The following is a 14,042-nucleotide window of genomic DNA, read 5'->3' as shown; positions in this document are numbered from 1 at the left end:
GTGACCTTAGAATTAGGTTGTCTTAATCATTTCCCAAATTCTGAACTCCAGACTTTGCTTTATAAGCTCCTCTAAAAAGAAAGTTTATCTGATTTCTGCATGGTTAAGTTCCTGTAAATTTTTTTTTCTGTAAATTTAAAGAACCTTCACCAAAAATGTTTCCTATGAATCAAGCCATTTTATATTGTTGAAATTATTTCTAACCTAGAGACAATTTTACTAATTTTCTAAAAATTTTTAAAATTTACATATATTTGAGCATTATTAAGATAAGGAATGCAAATTCAAAATTGTGTTTTAATTAGCAAGTTGTTTCGAAGATTTTTAGGCTGCAGTGTAAAAGTTACCTCAACCCCTACCGCCAGCTTCGCTGAATACAGAAGCGAGTGTTTTACCTTCAGAGGGTTAACTGAGCTGACAGGCAAACGACCATGATTTTGCAGTGACTGGTAACCCCACAAACATCGTCAGTGAGTGTGGGATGACCACAGTCTGCGGTGTGCCCTCCCACAGTTCAGTTATTTCTTTCCGTAGAGTCTTAAGTTAAAATGGGCAGAGCAAAAGTCCTGAGCATAATCTCTGCAAGGCCACAATTAATGGGTTTATTCTACCCTACTTAAATTAGCAAATTATCCTGTTAAGTCGTTACCTTACTAGTTGAAGGGTTTGGCTCTTGGCCTGACTGTACTTAAACAGTTTTTAAAAGGTAGGTTTTGCTGCTCTGAAAGGGTCGGAGTTACCAGGGCTAGATTTGATCTGAGGAGGGTAGATTATAGAAAGATCTCCAGGCTCTGACAGCTGCCCTTTGGTCTGAGAATACCTGAGCAGCTAGTGATCCTGACGTGGTTTCTCGGAGGAGGCGGCATCACTGACACATGAAAATAAAAATCTACCTAAATTGGATGCAAATACAATGATGGAATCACAGAGCCATGTGGGAGAGCTATCAGGATGCTACTCTGCTTTTTCTCCGTAGGGCCTTTGTACTAGAAAATTTCCAGGCAGTTTAATCCTACCTTTTACCACAAGCCAGAAAAGAAAAAAAATTACCTGTTGAGTCTGAAAGTTGTCTTATTTTAATTTTTTGATTATTATACAATATTGATTTCAAGTGTACAACATAGTGATCCTGTCTTTTTATACATTATGAAATGATCACTGTACAAAGTTGGTAAAATAGTTTTTACTATTAACTTATGTGTACATTACATCCCCATGATTTATCTTATAGTTGGAAGTTTGTACCTCTTAATTGCCTTCCCCTCTGGCAACCACCAGTTCTCTTTATCTGAGAGTCTGTTTCTGTTTTGTTTATCCCTTTGTTTTGTTTTTCAGATTCCACATAAAAGTGAAATTATATGGTATTTGTTGTTTTTCTGTAACATTTCACCTAGCATAATACCTCCCAGGTCTGTCCTTGTTGCTCTAAATGGCAAGATTTCATTCTTTTTTATGGCTAAGTGGTATTCCTGTGAGAGAGAGAGAGTGTGTGTGTGTGTGTGTGTGTGTGTGTGTGTATTTGTGTGTGAATGTCTATTTATCAATTTACATCACATTTTCTTTATCCATTCATCTCTGAATGGATACTTGGTTTGCTTACATATCTTCAATGTTGTGAATGTTGCTGCAATAAACATGGGGTGCATTAAAAAAAATTTTTTTTCCCATTATTTTCAGGTAGTGGAATTGGTAGATCATATGGTAGTTCTAATTTTAATTTTTTGTGGAACCTGCGTACTGTTTCCATGGTGGCTGCATCTATTTACATTCCTATCAGTAGTGCACGAGGATTCCCTTTAATCACCTCCTTACCAGTACTTTTCTTTTTGATAATAGCAATTTTGACAGGTGTGAGGTGTTATCACAAGTTGGAATCAAGATTGCTGGGAGAAATATCAATAACCTCAGATATGCAGATGATACCATCCTTATAGTAGAAAGTGAAGAGGAACTAAAAAGCCCCTTGATGAAAGTGAAACAGGAGAGTGAAGAAGTTGGCTTAAAGCTCAGCATTCAGAAAACTTAAGACCATGGCATCTGGTCCCATCACTTCACGGCAGTTGTGGCAACAGTGGCAAACTTAATTTTTCTGGGCTCCAAAATTACTGCAGATGGTGATTGCAGCCATGAAATTAAAAGATGCTTACTTCTTGGAAGGAAAGTTATGACCAACCTAGACAGCATATTAAAAAGCAGAGACATTACTTTGCCAACAAAGGTCTGTCTAGTCAAGGCTATGGTTTTTCCAGTGGTCATGCATGGATGTGAGAGTTGGACTATAAAGAAAGCTGAGCGCCGAAGAATTGATGCTTTTGAACAGTGGTGTTGGAGAAGACTCTTGAGAGTCCCTTGGACTGCAAGGAGATCCAACCAGTCCATCCTAAAGGAGATCGGTCCTGGGTGTTCATTGGAAAGACTGATGCTGAAGCTGAAACTCCAATACTTTGACCACCTGATGTGAAGAGCTGACTCATTGGAAAAGACCCTGATGCTGGGAAAGATTGAGGGCAGGAGGAGAAGGGAACGACAGAGGATGAGATGGCTGGATGGCATCACTGACTCGATGGGCATGGGTTTGGGTGGACTCTGGGAGTTGGTGGTGGACAGGGAGGCCTGGCGTGTTGCGGTTCATGGGGTCACAAAGAGTCGGACATGACTGAGGGCTTAACTGAACTGAACTGAGGTGTTATCTCACTGTGGTTTTGATTTGTATTTCTCTAATGATTAGTGATGTGTATGTGGTAAGTTGCAACCGACTCTTTTGTGACCCCATGGACTGTAGCCCACCAGGCTCCTCTGTCCATGGAATTTTCCATGTAAGAATACTGGAGTGGGTTGCCGTTTCCTAGTCCAGGGTGTCTTCCCGACTCAGGGACTGAACCTGCATCTCTTTCGGCTCCTGTATTGGCAGGAGGATGCTTTACCACCGTGCTACCTGAGAAGCCACAGTGATTAGTGATACCGAACACTTTTTCATGTCTATGTTGGCTATCTGTATGTCTACTGAAAGTTCTTTTTTTAAAAATTTTATTTATTTTAATTGGAGGCTAATTACAATATTGTAGTAGTTTTTTGCCAAACATTGACATGAATCAGCCACAGATGCACATGTGTTCCCCATCCAGAACCCCCCCCCTCCCACGTCCCTCCCCATCCCATCCCCCAGGGTCATCCCAGTGTACCAGCCCTGAGCACCCTGTCTCAGGCATTGAACCTGAGAGTTCTTTTAAATAGACACAGTACTTTACCCTATGTTGTGTTAGTCATTCAGTTGTGTCTGACTCCTTGCAACCCCATGGACTGTGGACCACCAGGCTCCTCTGGCCATGAAATTCTCCAGGCAAGCATACTGCAGTGGGTTGCCATTTCCTTCTCCATCTATACCCTATAGGCCAATATTAGATAATTCAGAAAGAACAGCATTCTAGGTGCCTGAAATCAATGTTCTCTGAGCGAAACATAATTTTCATTCCCTTTCATTAATTATCTCTCCTTTTCTTATCCCTGGGTACTATCAACAGGAGGTTACTTGCATATTCTACATTTCTCAGGTGATGTGGTTGATGTCATAAGATGTCAAGACAGTGAGATTGCCTTTCTGCATCATCCCCGAAGCCATGAGTTGTCAAATTCAGACTTGGAATTAGCCTCGATGTATCCAGGTATATCCCCAGCACTACTGTTCTTAGTGACTAAGGTAATTTTGCTTTTAACTCTGCTGTAGAGCTCTGAAGTAAAGTACTATCAATAGGAGGTTATTTATTTATTTTTCTCATACTCTGTGTACCTTAAGGCCAAGAGGTTGGGCTACAGAGTTGGGCCGCTTTGTTCCTAATTACTTGTTACAAACTATTTCTCCTCTTTCCTCTTTCAAAAACATTTGAAGTTCATATCATCTGGCCAAATACCCCTTTATCATCTTTACAACTATAATTTATCAACCCCTTGGCCACTCTCCCTCAGAAATTAGACCATTGCTCCTTGCTCTAGGTTTTGTCTGCATTCTGTGTGAATTCAGAGAAGGAAACAGCAAGCCACTTCAGTATTCTTGCCTAGAGAATCCAGTGGACGGAAGAGCCTGGTGGGCTGTTGTCCATATGGTCGCACAGAGTTGGACAGGACTGAAGCAACCTAGCATGTATGCATGCATTGGAGAAGGAAATGGCAACCCACTCCAGTATTCTTGCCTGGAGAATCCCAGGGACAGAGGAGCCTGGTGGGCTCCCATCTGTGGGGTCGCACAGAGTGGGACACGACTGAAGCGACTTAGCAGCAGCAGCAGCTGTGTGAATTCAACATGACCCATGTAAAACCAACACTGACCCTCTTAGGTCTTTGACCTCTTCATCACCAACGACTTGTTCCTCCACTCCAGTGGTACGACTCTGAACCCTGTCAGCAATAACTGTTTACGTTATAAATCTCAATTTCAAGTATCCCAATGGTCAATAAGTAGCCTCTTTTACTCAGCTCATTTGTCATATTCTTGATGACCTCCAATTCATTAACTCCAATACTTAAAGCCAGCAAATTTGGAAAACTTAGTAGTGGCTGCAGGACTGGAAAAGGTCAGTTTTCATTTCAGTCCCAAAGAAAGGCAATGCCAAGGAATGCTCAAACTACTGCACAATTGCACTCATCTCACGTGCTAGTAAAGTAATGCTTAAAATTCTCCAAGCCAGGCTTCAGCAATAGGTGAACCGTGAACTTCCAGATGTTCAAGCTGGTTTTAGAAAAGGCAGAGGAACCAACATCCGATGGATCATCGAAAAAGCAAGAGAGTTCCAGAAAAACATGTATTTCTGCTTTATTGACTATGCCAAAGCCTTTGACGGTGTGTATCACAATAAACTGTGGAAAATTCTGAAACAGATAGGCCTACCAGACCACCTGACTTGCCTCTTGAGAAACCTGTATGCAGGTCAGGAAGCAACAGTTAGAACCGAACATGGAACAACAGACTGGTTCCAAACAGGAAAAGGAGTACATCAAGGCTGTATATTGTCACCCTGCTTATTTGACTTATATGCAGAGTACATCATGAGAAACGCTGGCTGGAGGAAGCACAAGCTGTAATCAAGGTTGCCGGGAGAAATATCAATAACCTCAGATATGCAGATGACACCACCCTTATGGCAGAAAGTGAAGAAGAACTAAAGAGCCTCTTGATGAAAGTGAAACAGGAGAGTGAAAAAGTTGGCTTAAAGCTCAGCATTCAGAAAACTTAAGATCATGGCATCTGGTCCCATCAACTCATGGCAGTTGTGGAAACAGTGGCAAACTTAATTTTTCTGGGCTCCAAAATTACTGCAGGTGGTGATTGCAGCCATGAAATTAAAAGATGCTTACTTCTTGGAAGGAAAGTTATGACCAACCTAGACAGCATATTAAAAAGCAGAGACATTTATTTTTCTGGAATTGAGCTGCAGGAGTTGCTTGTATATTTTTGAGATTAATCCTTTGTCTGTTTCTTCATTTGCTATTATTTTCTCCCAATCTGACGGCTGTCTTTTCACCTTACTTATAGTTTCCTTTGTAGTGCAAAAGCTTTTAAGTTTCATTAGATCCCATTTGTTTAGTTTTGCTTTTATTTCCAATATTCTGGGAGGTGGGTCATAGAGGATCTTGCTGTGATTTATGTCGGAGAGTGTTCTGCCTATGTTCTCCTCTAGGAGTTTTATAGTTTCTGGTCTGACATTTAGATCTTTAATCCATTTTGAGTTTATTTTTGTGTATGGTGTTAGAAAGTGTTCTAGTTTCATTCTTTTACAAGTGGTTGACCAGTTTTCCCAGCACCACTTGTTAAAGAGGTTGTCTTTTTTCCATTGTATACATTTCTCCAAAGAAGACATACAGATGGCTAACAAACACATGAAAAGGTGCTCAACATCACTCATTATTAGAGAAATGCAAATCAAAACCACAATGAGGTACCATTACACACCAGTCAGGATGGCTGCTATCCAAAAGTCTACAAGCAATAAATGCTGGAGAGGGTGTGGAGAAAAGGGAACCCTCTTACACTGTTGGTGGGAATGCAAACTAGTACAGCCACTATGGAAAACAGTGTGGAGATTCCTTAAAAAACTGGAAATAGAACTGCCATATGACCCAGCAATACCACTTCTGGGCATACACACTGAGGAAACCAGATCTGAAAGAGACACGTGCACCCCAATGTTCATTGCAGCACTGTTTATAATAGCCAGGACATGGAAGCAACCTAGATGCCCATCAGCAGATGAATGGATAAGGAAGCTGTGGTACATATACACCATGGAATATTACTCAGCCATTAAAAAGAATTCATTTGAACCAGTCCTAATGAGATGGATGAAACTGGAGCCCCTTATACAGAGTGAAGTAAGCCAGAAAGATAAAGAACATTACAGCATACTAACACATATATATGGAATTTAGAAAGATGGTAACGATAACCCTATATGCAAAACAGAAAAAGAGACACAGAAATACAGAACAGACTTTTGAACTCTGTGGGAGAAGGTGAGGGTGGGATGTTTCAAAAGAACAGCATGTATACTATCTATGGTGAAACAGATCACCAGCCCAGGTGGGATGCATGAGACAAGTGCTCGGGCCTGGTACACTGGGAAGACCCAGAGGAATCGGGTGGAGAGGGAGGTGGGAGGGGGGATCGGGATGGGGAATAAGTGTAAATCTATGGCTGATTCATATCAATGTATGACAAAACCCCCCCCCCCCAAAAAAAAGCAGAGACATTACTTTGCCAACAAAGGTCTGTCTAGTCAAGGCTGTGGTTTTTCCAGTGTCATGTATGGATGTGAGAGTTGGACTGTAAAGAAAGCTGAGCACCGAAGAATTGATGCTTTTGAACTGTGGTGTTGGAGAAGACTCTTGAGAGTCCCTTGGACTGCAAGGAGATCCAACCAGTCCATCCTAAAGGAGATCAGTCCTGGGTGTTCATTGGAAGGACTGATGTTGAAGCAGAAACTCCAATACTTTGGCCACCTGATGTGAAGAGCTGACTCATTGGAAAAGACCCTGATGCTGGGAAAGATTGAGGGCAGGAGGAGAAGGGAACGACAGAGGATGAGATGGCTGGATGGCATCACTGACTCGATGGGCATGGGTTTGGGTGGACTCTGGGAGTTGGTGGTGGACAGGGAGGCCTGGCATGCTGCGGTTCATGGGGTCGCAAAGAGTTGGACATGACTGAGTGACTGAACTGAACTGAATACTTTAAAAAAAATCTATTTTTCCTGCTTCCATTATTTAATCATTCCAACTCAACTGATTTAGATTCCCTTATCAGTCCTTACAATCACTCTTTTGCAAACATTTTCAACTCTCTCAGTCCAGTGTCTTTTTCTTGCTTGAAGGAACTTGGAGCCTTGCTTGGACTGAAACTTGTTGGAACAGACTTTCTCATTGCTTGCACCCAAGATTGCTGAAAAAAAAAAAATCATACACCAACTGGTTTTAATTAATGACCTCCGACCTCACAGGAGCACTTGACACTCTCTGGGTTAACCATTCATACTTTCACCTCTCTCCTCAAATTAGTCACATCCCTTCCTCCAACCTGTCCCGATTTTCAGCTGATGACCTTGCCTCATAACTGAGAACATAGAAACCATCTGTGGGGAATGCCTCAATTTCAGACAGTCAAGTCTGCACACATTTTCTCTTGGATCTTTCTTGTTTAAATTGAAGTGGTGTCCTATCAGAGTGAATTCTACCGGTTGTACTGTGGGTCTCAGCCTTCTCAAGGACTTGATGCTTTCAGTCATCTGTGAAATTTCTGAATTTAAAAAAGAGACTCATTTTTTATTTTGTGTTACATTCATCCAATATAAAAACATTTCTAAATTATCTTTTGTGTCAAAACAGGTTTTTTTTTTTAAATGTTACAGCTCTGATACCCAAAGCTTTGGGAGACAATGGAAAGATATTTCTATGTGAAGCCACAGACTTAAAATGATGTAATTACTTTGTCAGAAAACTCTTACAAATTTTTTTTCTAAAACAATTGGAAACACTTCATTTCCCTTTCTGGAGTTCTTAATGTTATTAACATACAGGTGGCTTTTTTATTTTTCATTATCCTGTTTTGTATAGCACTTGGTTGTGAATTTAAGGATGTCACCTCAGAGCAGATAATGAAATACTACATGACATTTATCTAAGAATATGAGAGAATGTTTACAACACAACTGTAAGTAAAATACAAAAAGAAAAAGAGACCCATATTAGAGTAAGATCTCAGTTTTATGAAGAACTGAGATGTGTATGGATATGTGTATATTTAAATGAACTAAATGAGTATAGACCAGAATGTTTATAGTAGTTTCCTCTAGGAGATGGGAACAGATGATTTTCCTTATGTTTTTCTCTATTTTTACAGTGAACACATATGATTTCATAGTAACTACTTTTCTACTTTGTAATCATAACTACTTATGATTTATAAGCGTAATTACTTTGAATTAGTGTGAGAAATTGGGAAATCACTTGTCTCATCAGAATTCACAACCTGTTTTTTAGTTTTCATTTCTAAAGGCTCCATTTTATCAGTTCCTCCGGAGTACATCAGTCCTAAGTAACTGATTAAAAGCAATTCAAAAGCGAAAGCTATCTTATTAAATGGGTGAAACAAATGCTCAGAGCATTCTGTACTAGGGGATAAATCCACTTGTAAGAATACATGATAGACTGGAAAAGTTGTTAGTGAAATAGAACAAAATCACAGAGCCATTAAGTGTCAGAATTTGAGAATTCAAACATCAACTTGTGTATTCCAGATCCTCTTTCCTTATATCATTCCTATATAATGATTGTAGAAGTTTAAATGATGTGTTGGATTTTGGGTTATTTCACAGTGACATCAAGTCAGTAAAACGGGCCATTGTGAAAGAGTACAAATGTTCAGCCTTGGGAAAGAAGCTAAAACCTGTGAAGTGACCATTTTAGAGTTATAGAACTGTTAATAATGATATAAATATTAATGAAGAGGTTGCCAAAGAGTCGGACACGACTTAGTAACTAAACAGTGATATAAATTAATGAACTTTACAACATCGAAGACACTTTCATGTATTTTACTTTTATTAAAAAAATTTCTTTTTGTTTTTGGCTGTGCTGGTTTTTGTTGTTGCTTGGGCTACTCTCTAGTTGCAGTGCACAGGCTTCATTGTGGTGGCTTCTTTTGTTGCAGAGCATGTGTTCTAGGGTGTGTGGGCATCAGCATCTGTGGCACGTGGGCTCAATAGTTGTGGTTTCCTGAATCTAGGGCAAAAAGGCTCAGTAGTTGTGGCCACAGGCTTAATTGCTCCTTGGCAGGTAGGACATTCCTGGATCAGGGATCAAATCCACATCTTCTGCCTTAAGAGGCAGGTTCTTTACCACTGAGCCACCAAGGAAGCCCTGTGTATTTTATCTTATGTGACTCTCTTAACAACTCTTTGAGGTAAGTGGGGCCTCCAGTCCAGCCTTGCTCTTTAGGCCCGTGATTCTCATATTTTAGCTTGCATCAGAATCACCTGGAAGGCCTGGTTAAAACTCAGGTTGGTAGGCCCACCCACAGAGTTCTCTGAGTCTGTGAGTCTGGAGTGGGGCCTGAAATTTTACATTTTTAACTTGCTTCCAGGATGCTGGTCCAGCAACAGCAGTTCTAGGCCATTTTTCACGTTCTTTGTAAAGCCATAGCTGACCTTGTCACATTCTTAAATAATAGCTCTGCATTGCCTGCCGAATAAAATCTAAATTAGTTAGAATGGCACAAAGGGTCCTGGGTGATCTGACTCCTGTTTATCTTTACAGCTTTACTTCTCTCTTCCTCTCCAGCAATAATGAATAACTATTAATAGTAGTTCTCCAAAGAAATTGTATTAGTTTGCTGGGACTGCCAAATAAAATGATTTACAAGGTAATACAAACTGCTCTGTCTGCCTCACAAGAGTATGATTTATACAAATGAGATACCATTCTTAGTCCCAGCTGTCTTGTTATGCTGCATATGCAAAGTTGCCAGGGGGAAGAAAGACCATTACTTCCTTTATGGGCTGAATTGTGTACCCTGATTTCATTCATATATTGAAGCCCTAATCCTTTGGTACTTCAAAATGTGGCTGTATTTCCAAGGTAAGGCCTTTTAAGAGGTGATTCAGTTAAAATGAAGCCATGAATGGGCCCTAATTCGATCTGATTGGTGTCCTGTAAGAGGAAACTTGGACACAGAGAGAGCTACTAGGGATGTATGCGTACACAGGAAAGACCATGTGAAGACAGCAAGAAAGTGGCCATCTATGAGCCCAGGACAGGCTTCAGAAGAAACCAGCTGTGCTTTCACTTTGATCTTGGACTTCTAACCTTCAGAACTGTCAGAAAATAAATTTCTGTTGTTTAAAAACTACCCAGTCTGCGGTATTTTGCTGTGGCAGCCCTAGGAAGCTCAACTTTTATAGTTGGAAGACGTCAGATGCCAGGGGTACTAAGTGACGTGCTTGACTCATAGAAGGCATTCACCTATGTCCACTGGATGAATAAATGCCTTAAAGTCACATAGAAGCTTTCATTATTTTTCAAGATCTTCCTTTATGAAGACTTTCTGAACTACCTAATGTCTGTATTTTAGCACCGTCACACCACTCTGTTCATGCCACTCACGCCAATATATTATGGTGTTTGGTTACTTAACGTATCTTTTTTCCGCTGCTCAAAAAAACTCCACTTTTACTGCGTGTAACCTTTTCCTCAGTGTTCATCGCAGTATCAGTGGTCCATAAACATCTGTTGAAATGTATGCTCTAATCTCAATCCAACCAAAAAAGAAAGCAAAGACCCACGCAAAAACATGATGTCCAAAGCTAGCATAGGCTGAAATGTAAGAAATTAGTATTTGCCATATTCAAAATACTGAGCAAGAAAACTCAGGGACTTGCATGGAATATACCCAATTAAAAAAACCCCAAAACTAATAATTTCTCATGGTCTTGCCATTCACTTTTTGTACAACAAATATTTGACACATGCCTTTCAGGCACTATTCAGTGCTACGAGTCCTGGAACTTACAAAGGTGGATGAGTAAGCTTTGCTTCCTGCTATGAGATTAATAGTTGAAAGTGGTACCTAATTTATTACTACTTGCATTAGCTGGTGAAAAGATAAAAGATGCATTGGTATCACTTAGGGCCAACGGCTTCTGGGAAGTTTTTTCAACAGTTTGTTTCAACCTTTAAGATAGTGAAGAGTGGGATCTGGAGTTATCACCAGGTTCAGGGTCTTGGCTTAGTCACTATTCTGTGTGCCACAGTTTCACCTGTGAGAGTGTACAACGTGCACATGTTGGTGTAACAATTACACAATGTTAGAAATTGTACCTTGTTGGACTTGCTTTCCAAAGGCAAACAGGTCTAAAATTGTTTTTGGAAAACACAGCATGTACGGTTTATGTATTGTACGTTCCTTTAGGGACCACCATTAGCTAATATGCTCACTAACGCACAACAGCAATAGCCACATTTCTATGCATTATGCATGTTCAATGACAGAATCACAAGGCCAAACAGAAAAAAAAGACCCAAAAGACCACCTACAAGGTGATCCTTGTCTTTAGGCAGACGAAGGTGATCTTTGTCTTTTTGCAGACTGAGGATTACTGGGATAACATTTGAACAAGGAAGATTTAATCCTGTGATCAAAGGCAGTTCCAGAAAATGGCGGGAACACATCTAGCTTGAATACATCTAGTTCATAGAAACCAGAAGGCCTAAAAGTAAAAGCCCATGACCCCGACGTGATTCGAACACGCAGCCTTCTGATCTGGAGTCAGACGCGCTACCGTTGCGCCACGAGGTCCTGCCGGGCTGTTGCTCGCGCAGTTTCTTAGGACTCCGATAAAATGGCGTCTCTTCCGGGAGCGCTTCGCCTTTCCTTCCATTCTCTCCTTGGTTCTTCATCGGAGACTGATTCCTTTAGCTGCAAGATTTTCCTCATAGTTAGCCCTCTACCTAGGCTAGGATGGGATTAAAAGACGCAGGAGAATGGAGTTTCTCGTTTAGTTGAGTCTCCGGGTCAAAGGAAACCGGTCCTTCCTCTTCTTCTGTGAGCGGTTTCCGTTCCAACCCGCCCGCTTAAGGGCGGAGCCTCGGCCCTCTCTCTCTCCTGCTTCCGTAGGCCGAGTTCGTGACCTCCATTTGGAATTTGGCGGGGCGCTACTGCGCAGGCGTTGCCAGCCAGCGTCAGCTTGTTGCTGGAAGCGAGCAGCGGGTGTCCTCCAAAACGTTTTCTTCTTAATCCTTCTGAAAACGGTATAAAGCATTTACCCTCAGAGTTGGCTTTTACTTCATGGTGAGCTTAAAAGTTATCATTTTGAAAAGACGCATTTACAGAAAATAACAGCATGTTGTATTTGTTAGCTGTGTCGGACAGTTGAAATATGTGAAATATTTGTGGTGGTTAGTAAAAGAAAGATGCCAACCTCCCCGTCGGGGAATTGAACCCCGGTCTCCCGCGTGACAGGCGGGGATACTAACCACTATACTAACGAGGAGCTGTTGCCTACGTGCTTCACAAGTTTTCCTTTAAGATTTCTCTCGCTTCTGCCAGCTACCTCCAAATGTGAAAACCCCAACACTTTTGCTGCTCACATCTGTTCTGGGCGCCTTGGACTCTTAGTGAAAAGAATAAATGATTTAGAATAAATGAAACAAAATGAGCCTCAAGTTTTAGTCATGGTGAATTGTTGAACATAGTTTGCCGGAATTTATATGCTTTCCAGGTGATTTAGGTTTCTGGTGGGAGATTTTTGTTTTGATAGTTTTAATTTAGTTTTTTAGTCACCAAGAATGCGTGAGTTGAAGCAGAAGGTCTTTTTTTTTTTTTAATTTTAACTTTATTGGCGTATAGTTTATTTATAATGTTGTTTTAGGAAGCAGAGCTTTACTTCCACAAATTTATATTTTCTTTCTTTAGTCGAAGTTCAAGAATATCATATGGTTGCCAGATGTCCCGGGCAGTCAGAGTTGTTCTGTGGTCCAGTGCCTGTTCAAACAGTTTGTAAGCTTTTGAGACACAAAAGGACTCACGTAGGCCAAAGGAAATTGTATTCGCTGATTTTTCTTATATTTAGTCTTTTTCCTGAGGCATCTACAGTTTAATCGGAAATGACAAATACTTAAATGCTTAAATAATAATATATTTAAATAGTTAAAAAACAAGGTTGTGCCATTGATTAAACATAGGGTTAGGTAAGTACACTGACATTAATTTGTATTATCGTGAGCCTTTTCTTAAACAGGACCAACCCTGTTCTCAGGAGAATCAAGAGGGCTTCACCTACAAACTTCCAATGATAACTCTAAATAGGCGAATGTATAGTTACGAACCGACATGATTAAAAGTTTTTATTATAGAACTTAAATTTACGTCTCTTAAGACACATTCCTTGTACTATGAATTAGTATATTTTTATGGAGCACAAGTTGCATGGTGTTTTCCATCTGATGAAAGTGATTTTGGATTTAAACACATTTTTAAAAAATGACAATTTCTGAAACCTGTTTTGGGAGCTTTTTTCTTTTTTTCAGTCTTAAATACACCCAGAGCTTCAATAAAACTCATTGTCCCCGGGCCTCCTCCTTACTTCTGACCCTCCAATAACTCTTGCGAAGCCCAAAAGGCACTGTGATAACTGTGATGATCTCCTTTTCCGGTTAATATGGAAGGGACTTGCCTCAGATCTCTCAGTTGGAGGGCCGCAGGGCAATGGGAAACCAGGTCTCCAGAACTGTTTGCACCGGGTTCCAAGCTGTGGAAGAAGAGCCTTAATCTTTGTCCCTTCAGAAAAGACACCATCCTCTCCACCTCAGCTAAAGCTATGCCAGGAGCCACCCATGTGTTGTACTGCTCCTCTCTTATCCTCCCTAGGGACAGGAAGAAGCAGCCTGAGTCAGCAGAGGTCATGGAGCAGGGAACTCAAGACCTGCTGTCCATCTTCCTAAAATGGAAAGGAAGAGAGAGGGTAACTAACCTGAACAGGGTAAGGGAGCTCAGAGGTTTC

The 14,042-nt window shown here is 40.7% G+C and overlaps 1 protein-coding gene and 2 non-coding genes across 6 annotated transcripts in view; 1 reads left to right on the top strand and 2 right to left on the bottom strand.

Moving 5' to 3' along the window:
• Nucleotides 1-11,767: 11,767 nt before the first annotated feature.
• Nucleotides 11,768-11,839, bottom strand: TRNAW-CCA. Its single transcript has one exon. It is a non-coding gene; the product is annotated as a tRNA-Trp (tRNA).
• Nucleotides 11,840-12,196: 357 nt separating this feature from the next.
• LOC122423898 (HIV Tat-specific factor 1-like) overlaps nt 12,197-14,042 on the top strand; it is a 326,655-nt gene continuing 324,809 nt past the window's right edge. For 3 of the 4 annotated variants that reach the window (XM_043441365.1, XM_043441359.1, XM_043441361.1), the window contains exon 1: nt 12,201-12,331. The gene's annotated coding sequence lies outside the window, so the exon portion shown is untranslated. Of the gene's footprint in view, nt 12,332-14,042 lie in introns of all 4 variants that reach the window. The other variant, XR_006264239.1, reaches the window with a different exon arrangement.
• On the bottom strand, nt 12,462-12,533 carry TRNAD-GUC. Its single transcript has one exon. It is a non-coding gene; the product is annotated as a tRNA-Asp (tRNA).

The sequence above is a fragment of the Cervus canadensis genome, chromosome 21 (genome assembly GCF_019320065.1).
Source record: "Cervus canadensis isolate Bull #8, Minnesota chromosome 21, ASM1932006v1, whole genome shotgun sequence".
Taxonomy (NCBI): Eukaryota; Metazoa; Chordata; class Mammalia; order Artiodactyla; family Cervidae; genus Cervus; species Cervus canadensis.
This window is presented reverse-complemented; position numbering and strand designations above follow the sequence as displayed.